Source organism: Olea europaea, unplaced genomic scaffold, assembly GCF_002742605.1.
Source record: "Olea europaea var. sylvestris unplaced genomic scaffold, O_europaea_v1 scaffold889, whole genome shotgun sequence".
Taxonomy (NCBI): domain Eukaryota; kingdom Viridiplantae; phylum Streptophyta; class Magnoliopsida; order Lamiales; family Oleaceae; genus Olea; species Olea europaea.
Genome location: NW_019267356.1, coordinates 152,187 through 164,273, shown reverse-complemented (window position 1 = coordinate 164,273; position 12,087 = coordinate 152,187).

Here is a 12,087-nt window from a genome sequence, read left to right as displayed (position 1 = left end):
TGCCCAATAAGCGTGATGTTCTATCTCAAAGGGTAAGTGGCATGCTTTCCCAAAAACCAGTCAATATGGTATCATTCCTATAGGGATCTTGAATGCAGTCCTATAGACCCACAAGGCGTCGTCCAATTTCTTAGACCAATCCTTTCATGATGAATTTACTGCGACTTCGAGTATTCGCTTTAATTGTCTATTGGACACTTCGACCTGTCCGCTGGTTTGGGGATGATATGCAATTGCTACACGATGTTTAACGCCATATTTAGCCAACAATTGTTCGAACTGACGATTGCAAAAATGTTTGCCCCCGTCACTGATTATAACCCTCGGTGTTCCAAAGCGGGTAAAAATATGTTTCTTTAGAAACTCAATCACCACCTTCCCATCATTAATAGGTAGTGCAACAGCCTCTACCCACTTTGATACGTAGTCCACAACCACTAATATATATTGATTAGAGAAGGATGGGGGAAATGGCCCCATGAAGTCGATTCCCCAGATGTCGAATAGTTCCATCTCCAGGATACTATTCAAAGGCATTTCATTTCTCTTAGATATATTTCTGGTGTGTTGACATCGGTCACACCTTTTCACGAATTCAAAAGCATCTTTAAATAGTGTAGGCCAATAAAAACCTGATTGAAAGATTTTCGCTACTGTTTTTGAAGCACCAAAATGCCCTGCATATATAGATGAATGACAATGTTCTAATATCAAAGGCACTTCTTCCTCAGGTATGCAGCGACGAACAATTTGATCTGCACCCTGCCTGTATAGGATGGGATCCTCCCAAAAATAATATTTCAAATCAGAGAAAAATTTCCTCTTCTGGTGACTGGAGTAATCAGGCGGCATGATAGATCTGGCTAGGTAGTTAACGATGTCTACATACCAGGGTGCCTCTCCCAAACCAAAAATCTGTTCATCTGGGAAGACTTCGTTGATTTCCACAGTTTTTGTCTATTCTGTGGCCTCGAGTCGAGATAAGTGGTCTGCCACTACATTTTCACTGCCTTTCTTATCCCTGATTTCCAAGTCAAACTCTTGAAGCAACAGTATCCAACGAATGAGATGGGGCTTTGCATCCTTCTTTTCCATTAAGTACTTGATAGCAGCGTGATCTATGTAAACGATAACCTTTGATCCCATGAGATATGACCAAAATTTGTCAAAGGCGTAAACTACGGCAAGGAGCTCTCTTTCTGTAGTGGCATAATTGAGTTGAGCTTCGTTCAAGGTCTTACTTGCATAGTAGATCACGTGAAATATCTTATTTCTTCGTTGTCCTAAGACAGCCCCAACAGCATAATCATTGGCGTCGCACATTAATTCAAATGGCAGATTCCAATCTGGCGTAATGATCACGGGTGCAGAGATCAACTTCTCCTTCAAGGTGTTAAAAGCAAGCAGACACTCATCTGTGAACTCAAATGTGGATTCCTTCATCAACAGACAGCACAACGGTTTAGTAATCTTTGAGAAATCCTTGATGAACCTTCTATAGAAACCAGCATGCCCAAGGAAACTACGAACACCTTTTACGGATGCAGGTGACGGTAATTTCTCGATCACCTGAATCTTTGCTATGTCCACTTCAATACCCTTTGCTGAGATTCCGTATCCTAGCACGATGCCTTCCTGTACCATAAAGTGGCATTTCTCCCAATTCAGTACCAAGTTAGTCTCCGTACACCGCTGTAGCACAAGACTCAAATACTCCAAGCACTCATCAAATGAAGACCTGAACACTAAGAAATCATCCATGAAGACCTCGATGAATTTCTCAATCATATCTGAGAAGATAGCCATCATGCAGTGCTGAAAAGTTGCAGGAGCATTGCATAAACCAAACGGCATCCTACAGTATGCAAAGGTACCGTAGGGACAAGTGAAAGTTGTCTTCTTCTGATCGTCAGGTGCTACTGGAATCTGATTATACTCGGAATATCCATCCAGAAAACAATAATGTGAATGCCCAGCTAGTCTTTCCAGAATCAATGAACGGTAGTGGGAAGTGATCCTTTCGAGTAGCAGCGTTTAGTTTGCGGTAATCAATGCAAACTCTCCATCCAGTCACAGTCTGTGTAGGAATCAACTCATTTTTCTCATTTTCTATCACTGTGATACCCCCTTTCTTGGGAACAACTTGTACTGCATTGATCCAAGCACTATTTGATATTGGATAGATGATGTCTGCGTCGAGCAACTTCAATACCTCAGCCCTAATCACTTCCTTCATGTGTGGATTCAATCTCCGTTGACCATCAATGCTTGGTTTGAATTTTTCCTCCATGAGTATTTTGTGCATGGATAACGACGGACTGATCCCCTTGATATCTGCAATCGACCATCCAATGGCTGTTTTGTTTTCCCTTAGCACCAGAAAGTAATTTCTCTTCCTCCACTTCGCTGACAGTACTTGAAATAATAACCGAAAGTGTAGAAGATTTCCCCAGGTAAGCATATCTCAGGTGTGGTGGCAGTTGCTTGAGTTCCAATTTGGGAGGTTGTTGAATAGATGGCACTGACTGTGTAGTCCTGGTTCCCAGTTCTTCGAACTAGCGTCTGCACATGTATGGCGAATTAGTCTCCAAGAATCGTGCACATGTTTCAATCTCTCTCGAATCAGTGTGAGTGGATTGAGAATGTGCAATGCACGCCTCGTAAGCATCGAAATGATAATGTAGCCGAAATATATCTCGAATTATTCTGTCAATTACATCAATCTGGAAACAGCTTTCTGACTCAGTCGGGAATTTCATTGCCTTGAACACGTTCAACGAGATTTGCTTTTCGCCAAGCCTCAATATAAGCTGCCCTTTCTGAACATCAACAACCGCTCTTCCAGTAGCTAGGAAAGGTCGCCCCAATATAAGTGGAACATCCTTATCTTCCTCCATATCCAAGATAAGGAAATCAGCTGGAAATATGAACTTCTCCACTTTGACCAATACGTCTTCAATGATCCCTCTTGGATGTGTGAGGGATCTATCTGCTAACTGTAATGTAACCTTGTGGCTTTAGCTTCTCCCAAGCCGAGTTTCCTAAAAACAGAGAGAGGCGTTAAATTAATACTTGCTTCTAAATCACACAATGCTTTATCAAAATAATAATTTCCAATAGTGCAAGGTGCAGTAAAACTCCCTAGATCCTTTAGTTTTGGAGGCAACTTTCTCTGGATTTTGGTGCTGCACTCCTCAGTTAGCATTACTGTTTCGTGTTCTTCTATCTTTCACTTGTTGGAGAGGATATCCTTCAGGAATTTTGCATAACTTGGCATTTGAACAAGTGCTTCGACAAATGGAATGTTGATATGTAGTTTCTTGAAGACTTCAAGAAATTTACTATATTGCTGATCCAATTTGTGCTTTTTCAATCTCTGGGAAAATGGAATAGGAGGCTCATGAAGGTTGATATGAATGGCATCCCGTGATGTATTGGAATTCTCTTTGCCCACATTCCCTGTTGTTTGTTCAGTTTGTTCCACAATTTCGTCATCCGAGGTTGGTGCTGATTCCTTGCTAGCTACCGATCTTTTGACATGTATCTCCGGTAGTTGTACTCCACTTCTGGTTTTTATAGCCTTTGCGTGCTCCTTAGGGTTGATTTCAGTATTGTTGGGCAGATTTCCTGGTGCTCTACCCGTAATGGAGATTGCCATCTATCCCATTTGTGTTTCCAAATTTTTTATTGTTGCACTCTAGTCTTGAAGAGTTGCATCTGTCTTTCGCATAAACTGATTGTTGGCTTCCATATACTGGTTGGTTGTTACCATGAACTTTTCAAACATCTCATCCAATGGTGGCTTTTTATCCTGCTGCTGATATTGACCTTGTGGTGTATTTTGATTCTGATTGCTCCACGAGAAGTTTAGATATTTTCTCCAGCCCTGATTGAAGGTTTCCGAATGTGGGTTGTTTTGTTAGGTTGACCCCATTGCACAAAATCTGCATGTTCGACCCCTTGTGCGAAAATTGGACAATTAACAGTATTGTGGTTTGCTCCACATTCTTCACAACTCGGCTTCTTAACTTGTTTAGTAGTGGCAGTCTGTGAAATGCTTTCAACCTTATGGAACAAGGAGTCTATCTTTACAGATAGAGCAGAATAAGTATCTACTTCATAAACCCCCTGTCGATCTCTTCTGAACCACTCGATCTGTAGACCACATGGCTGAAGTTGTTGCCATTCTCTCAAATAGCTCCCATGCTCCATCAATTGTTCTCGTGGAGATAGACCCGTCAAATGAGGAATCCACCATGCTCTTGAAGGATGGAAGTAGTCTAGTGTAGAAAAATCAGATCTATGTCTTCTTGTCAAAACCATGTTGCAGGCACTTCCTTAACATATTCTTGAAACGATTCCATGCCTCTTCAAATGATTCGGACTCACCTTGGTTGAAAATAGAGATATCATGCTGCATTTTTGCTACCTTTGCTGGCGAGAAGAACTTGGTGTAAAATTTGTGGGCTAGCTCGTTCCAAGTGGTGATACTTGCAACGGGAAGCAAATCTAGCCATTTAAGTACCTTATCCCGCAAGGTGTGTGGAAACAACCACAGTCTTATAGCATCGTCCGACATACCCTGATACCTGAAGTGTTGGCACATGTCCAGAAATCGGCATATGTGTGTATGTGGGTTTTCAATAGCCATCCCGTGGTATTGATGCCCATTCTGAAACAGTTGAATTACATTTGTTTTCAGCTGGAAGTTCGGTTGCCCAAATGGAGGATACACAATGCTAGATTGACTTTGGACCACCAATGGAGCCATGAAGTCCCCAAGTACTGTATTCCCATCATCTTCAACTACCATGCCTTCGTTGAGTGGAATTGCCGGTTGATTTTGCTCGTTAGCCATTTGTTGTGCCGCCCTTGCTTCTCTTTGCCTATGACAGAATGTGCGTTCAATCTCTGGATCTATGAGAACCAAATCTTAATCAGATGCTCCTTGCATACAAGCCCTGAGATTGCAAAATCAATACAAAATTAAACTGAAGTATTAATAAACTAAACCTAGTAAACGAACTACTACTCATCTAGATAAGTTCGAATTAGTGTCACAAAAGATAAAATTAAAACTAAATTTCAGTCCTCGGCAACGGCGCCAAAAACTTGTTTGCGAAATTATTTGTTTCGATTTTTAATCCACCGCAAGTGTACAGTTCGTTAACAAGTAGTAAAATGCACTATAAGTCCAAGTATCGATCCCACGAGGATTGAATTAGTTCGAATTAATCTAATATGACCTTAACCGAAGCACGATAAGCAAATTGTGTTTTTGTACTTTAACCAACAAAATGTAATCATTGATGCAATTATTAACAAAGGATTATACTAAGTTCAAAGTAACTTGGATGCAGTTTAACTAAAACTTTATAGAATTAATGGATGTTCTAACTCACTAGGATCACGAATCCCCAAGCAATACCCGTTCAATAGTCATTTATGCAAATTTGACACACAATTCCACAAAAGATGAATCGATATTCCTGTTTTAATTTGACAATCTCTCTCGAGCAATATCAAACCTATCCCAATATATGATTCGACTATATTTCTATGACGAATGCTAATATACCGACTTGCATTATAATTTACGAATATCAATTGATTCACACAAGGCATAGAGGTATATTTCTATCCTCTATCGGACCCTATGACGATTTATACTATATCGAATCTATTTTCCTTCTTTCGAACGCATAAAACAGGTCACCACATTCATATAATCACGTGCACGATAATTATATGAAAATAAAAACGAAATAAATCAATCAATTCTGGAATTGGTGTTTACATACATCAAAAATCTAAAACAACAGTTGAACGTGGTATTACAAGGTTCATCGATCTCCTAGTAGTAATAAATTTAGCCGAACATGCTAAAAAGAACAAAACTTAAAAATATTTGAAGAAACGACATCACTCGAATCAATATTCACTCCGATCTTCAATTGGCGCGATGTTTATCTCTTGTTTTCTCCCTTGTTTCTTCTTCAAAATCTCCCAAAAAAATGTAAAAACGGCGTCCTCCTCATTCTGGTTGAGATTTTGTATTTATAGGACCCTCAAATCTTGTTTCCATAAGAGTTTCGGAAGAAAAAGGAAACCAAATTTTTTTTAAATTTTTGTTCTATGCGACCACATAGAGTAATTCTATGCGCTCGCATAGAAGAATTTTTTCAACCATATTGTGTTTCGATATGGTACTATGCGACCGCATAGAGGATAACACTATGCAGTCGCATAGTACTATCAACTATGGAGAAATTACGTTTTGGTCCTCCAACTTACATCATTCACTTCTTAGCATCTTCTCTTCATTCTTTTCATTTTATCACCCCACGATATCATCAATTTGTAATTGGCCTAATTGATTTCTTGATTTGTTCATCGGATCAACTTTTGTATATTTTCACTTTTGGTCCCTGAACTTTCACTTTGCGTCATTTTAGTCCTTTTTCGTGTCTTTTCTCCTGAATTTCACCATGTTCATCATTGTTTCCTATAATTCACAAATGTACAAGATTAAGTTACAATTCAATCATTTTGCTCGTATTTAAGTCATGTTTGTAACCTAAATAAGTGTGCAAAAACACACTTATCATCACGTACAGTTAAACCTCATATAAAACAAGAGGACACCTAAATCAAAAACATATAAAATCAAGGGTTAGGGCGAATACATATAACAAGAGGCACAGTAATTAAATTCACAGGGAACACAAAAACATCAAGGGTTAGGGCGAATGTCCAGTCTAATTGGAAATGTGTTTGGGTTGGGTATTATATTGGTTTAGGTCATCTAATATGTGAGTTGAATTTATGAATGGGTGGTTTTTATTTATTGAGAACCTTTGGAAACTTTTTGCAACTGTCGTTGAACATTGTTAAAAGTGACACTTTTGTAACACCGATTAAACGTTACTATGAGATCATATTTTAACAATGTTTAATAAATGTTGCAAAAAATAAAACTCTTCGCAACATTTCAAAAAATTACAAAAAGCACTTTATGCAATGGTCATTGAACGTTGCAAAAAGCTATATGTTAAGAGTTTTAACAACAGTCATCGAACGTTGCTATAAAATGAACTTTTAACAACGATCAATAAACGTTGCAAAAAAATAAAACTTTTTGCAACAGTCAATAAACGTTGTAAAAAGACAACACTAGCAGCATACATTTAGAATATATTGTCAAATCTCAATTATTAACACCAATGGCAACATTTACTTATTTGAATGTTGCAATAGACATTTTAGCAATATTTAATTAATAAAAGTTGCAATAGATCCTTTTAGCAACATTTAATTAATGAATGTTACTTTTGCATGTTGCAAAAATGCATTTTTGTTGTAGTGTGGAAAGGGAAAATGGATTGGGTATTGAATATCTTGCTGCTCTTTAATGATTGAATGGTCAATCAAACGGGGAAAAGTAGAAAATGAATAAACTGTCGAGAAAAGAGAAGGGTTTGGTGCTGGATTGTCGAGAAGGAATTATACCACTTTGCCATAAAATGGTTGACAGATAAAGTGACATGATGGGTTTTGGCAAGATATGATTGGATTAAAAAACTGATTGTGTTTAAAACAGTCCAATGATGAAGTTGACGTTATATCGACCATTATGTCAATGATTGTGTCATTGTAGCATGATTGGTTGAGAAGAGGGAGAAGGGAGAAGAAAAAATTGGAAACGAAAAAAAAAAAAAAGAAATAATTATTGTCCACGTATGACTCCACATCAGGGATAAGAAAGCCCCATCACATTCTACGTGTGTCTTGAATATTTGCTCATCGACCATCGAGGCCCTCCTAATTAACTGAGCAGAAGCACAACACTTGGCTATAAATATGTTTTGAGGCCTCAACAATAAATAAATAAATAAAAAGAAAGAAAAATGATCTCCATTGGCCTCGAACATATACTCTACCTTTGCAAATTTTAACATAATCAACTTGAACTTTAGTGCATAAAATCCATGTGTGCACACTATAGACTATTGAAAAAAATGTAAAAAAAGCGAAAATCTCCACAAATATAGGAAATGGGACTTAATCATAACGAACAAAATAATGATGATAGAATGTCAATTCACAAAATGGCTAAAATTCCCCTAAAATGCCTATAAATAATGTCATTGCACATGGGAAAAGGGTTAAATATTTTTATATCCAAACTTCAACTCTAAAAAAAATAAAATAAAATAAAATAATTGATATCCAAACTTCCGATCAAGAAATGCTTTTCGGCCAAAATCACTCCGGAATTACACTATCCTTTTTCTTAACGACAAAAAAGGACTTCTGAAACATACCAAAATAGACAAAAGAAGAAAAGCCTGCCGAAAGATTTGGAAAAACCACCACTGGCTTTTAAAAATAGTTTTCATATTTTTAGGTCAATGAAAAATGATTCCAACATTTGTCATCGAGTAATGCTATTCATAGTGAAGACTACATGTAGTCGTCCTACATATATACCTAATAGTTTGCTATTTGATGCATTAATGTAGTAATTTTTTGTTGTCCCATCTATCAAATAACAAATGACCGTAAGACGACTACTAATAATTTTCACTATGAACATGACCGATTTTACAAAGAGATGAGTAGTGAAGCATGCGCCAAGGCCTATATTATAGGGCGCCTCAAATTTTAGCCCATTTCATTCTCTCCTTTTTCTTCTTTTTGGTAAATTAGGTTCATTATATTTTTTTTATTAAAAATTTGATAAATTAGGTCCATTCCATTCATAAATAAAGCCAAATAATGTTTTTTATTATGGAAATTTCATTTCTAAATTAGGTCATTTTCAAATGCAACGGAGGGGACAAGCGGTGTAGGATTTCTCAAACTCATGTTACAGTGATTTCCTAATTTTATTAGCTTGTTCATCACATAGGTAGTATTCGATTTAATTGTTTAAAATAAGAGATGTTTTACTTGACAAAAATTAATGAAGATTCTTAAACAAAGAGTGAAGCTGAATCCTTAGCGACATGAATTTCAAAATTTGAGTTCTTGCTTAACATCGTAATTTGGTTCAAGTTGCTGCATCCTACATGCAATCAATATTATGAGCAAACTTCTTCAAATAGAAGACATCTCAAATACTTATATTACTTACAAAATTTTGTTAATCATATCTTATCTCCAATAAGCTATATCACAAAAAAGATTGAATTGATTGACTACATTTTCAATTGAGAAAGAAATGATTGAACGTGTAGATTATTCAAATTTCAATAATGTTTTTGCCTCTAAAGTCACAAGACGAATAGTATTTAGTTGAGTGTTTGAAACATTGTCGGTTTTGTTATTTGATTATAATAGAAATCTTTTGTACAATACATTTTATTTATTGTTTTATTGTTAATTTTAAGTTAACAAGTACATTTATAGATTTTGCATGTATACTAAAATTTTGTGGACTAATTTAAGATGCTCACCTCAAACCCCCTAAAATCACAGAACTGGCTCTAAATATGAATAACATTATTCTTCATTGTGCGATGTTTATCCCTTTTTCTTATTGTTACATCATAGAAATCTTCATATTCTATCAAGAAAATGTCCACCTATCGAAATGGATAGCAAGATAATAGTTTACTAAAACCTAGATTGTTAAAATAGATGATACGAATTTATACTCGATTTTGTTCTCTTATCATAGGGGACCAGCCTGTCTAAAAATATGGTCAAAATTTAACATGGATCATCTTTCGAAATTTATGGATCACATCGATCCATGAACCAACCAATATTGTGGGCTTGGCAAGTTCAACCCATCGTCTTTTATTTTTTTTCCAATTTATAAATTTTGATACGATACAAAAATAAGTCATGGTTGAAAAAAACTAATATTTCATTGATGTGTTTTGCGGATTAGAACATTAAATTTTTGTGAAATATAAAAAGATACATTATTATAGTTTAAATATATTCTAACTAAAAGTTTGGAGCGAGATTGTCTGAAAAAAATAAAAATGTAGTGAATTCTAAAAGGCGTAAAGTTTGACAAGGTGGCAAGACCAAGCCTCACGGCTTACATGCTTGGTGTAATTAGGTTTTTCCTTATTTTGTAATTACTATAATACAAAGATTATTAATAATAATTCTTTTTAAGTAATTAGTTTATTTAGCTTTGAAAAATATAAGGCACGCGCGTTTTGGTGTCTAGACTCGTATTATTTGCACCTAGGTTCGCATTAGTCACGGCTTTTGTTGTCTAGACCCGCAATATAGACAGTCAAGTTTGACCTTTTTCACAACATTTCCATTTATATATATATACTAGTGAGAGTACGTGTGCTGCACGTGTCTTTGGTGATGTAGTTTCATAGAATCAAAAGATGTTCCATGCCATATACAAAGCTTTTACATGCCATACTTGGATATATAGGTTCTAACATGTTAACATGTACAATGAACAAAATCTAGAAGGGCATATAGAGATGCCTGGAATCAAGTTTGGTGGGACATAAACATGCAAAAGAGATACAAATTACGTATCTCAAAGTCCTGAAAAACTACTCCTACTTTTATTTTTTGTCTGTATGTTTGTGAGCCTCATGTATAAACGTTGTCTGGGTTGTTGGGCTATTTGTTGCTGCAGCATTTGTATTTGCAAGTCGAAGAATCCTTTGTGAAGTGCCTAGCTGTACGATGTCTTCATCTTGGAGGTGTGAGTCATAAAGATGACGTCATATGGTGCCTTGTTGGATGTTGTTTCTACATCCAAAAGTATTTCTTTGTAGACATGCTTTTCTTTTTATGAAATGTTGAAAATTTTTTTATGGGATAATCTGTGCCTTGTTGGATGTTGTTTCTACATCCAAAAGTATTTCTTTGTAGACATGCTTTTCTTTTTATGAAATGTTGAAAAAAATGTTATGGGATAATTTGTTGTACAATTGGATAATTAACTGTTATCGTATTTCTTTCTAGATCTGCTTTTCTTTGCAGGCGTATTTTTTACTGTTCAGAAGATGTTACCTTGACGTTGGCAACTATTCGACTGCAGCTTCCACTTCAACAGTGGAGACCGACATTTTGATGTACCATCGCCTCACCACCATATCCACCTACTTTCTTCTTTCCGCTTTTCTTTGAATTCCGAATTCGACATCTTTTTTGGGTGATCAATTTTACATATATTTATCAAGAACTCTACTTGCAGAGATAGAGATTCCAACGACAAACCAAAAAAAAAAAAAAAAAATTATAGTTCGGTTAGTGAGTTTTTTCTCTGCCCAGAGATAGAGACAGACACCTCAATTTTGAATTTCAAGTTTATACTTTTTTTTTATATATATTTTATCTCTATTTTTATTTGAAGATTTGTTTCATGTCTTGGAAATTTGGCGCTTTTAATTTTATTTATTTATTTATTTATTTTTGGTGTAATTTATAACCAGACATAATAACTTTTTCTTTGTTTAGGTTAAGATATTTTATGCAGTATGCTTTGTATATGATGATTGTAGGATGGAGATAGATTTTGGAAAATGCTAGAATGTTATATTTGAGGAAATACCATTAAGTATCTTGTTGTTTAAGATGAGGTATGTTGTTTTGGGTGAAGGGTTGTTGGGGATGATGATGGTGATGACGGGTCAGTAAGTCTTCTACTTGCTCTGAATGTAAAGGTCTTCAAAAAAAATCATATCATGGTTATTGAGAAACGATTAAATTTATTGGTTCTAATTCTTAACTTTTCTCTCTTGTTCAACTGGAACCAAGTTGAGATGACTGAAAAATTCAGTCATTCATTGCTTATGGCTAATTACAAACCTAGCTCCTTAAGCTACAGTGTCACAATATGTTAAAGCTAATTGCACTAAAAAAATAAAACAAATAAAAAAATTCATCTTCTAATACTTAATTCAATTCAGTTGGAGATCAAAATTATGTGAAGGTCTAACATGTAACTTGTAAGAATAGTATTCTCTACATGATATTGGAGCTCTTGTTTTCTTCTGTTGCATAATGGAAAGGCATAGAATGTCTAACAATATGAAATTTTAAACATTTTAAAAATAAATGTACTAAGAATAAATAAATTGTTCGCCTTTATTT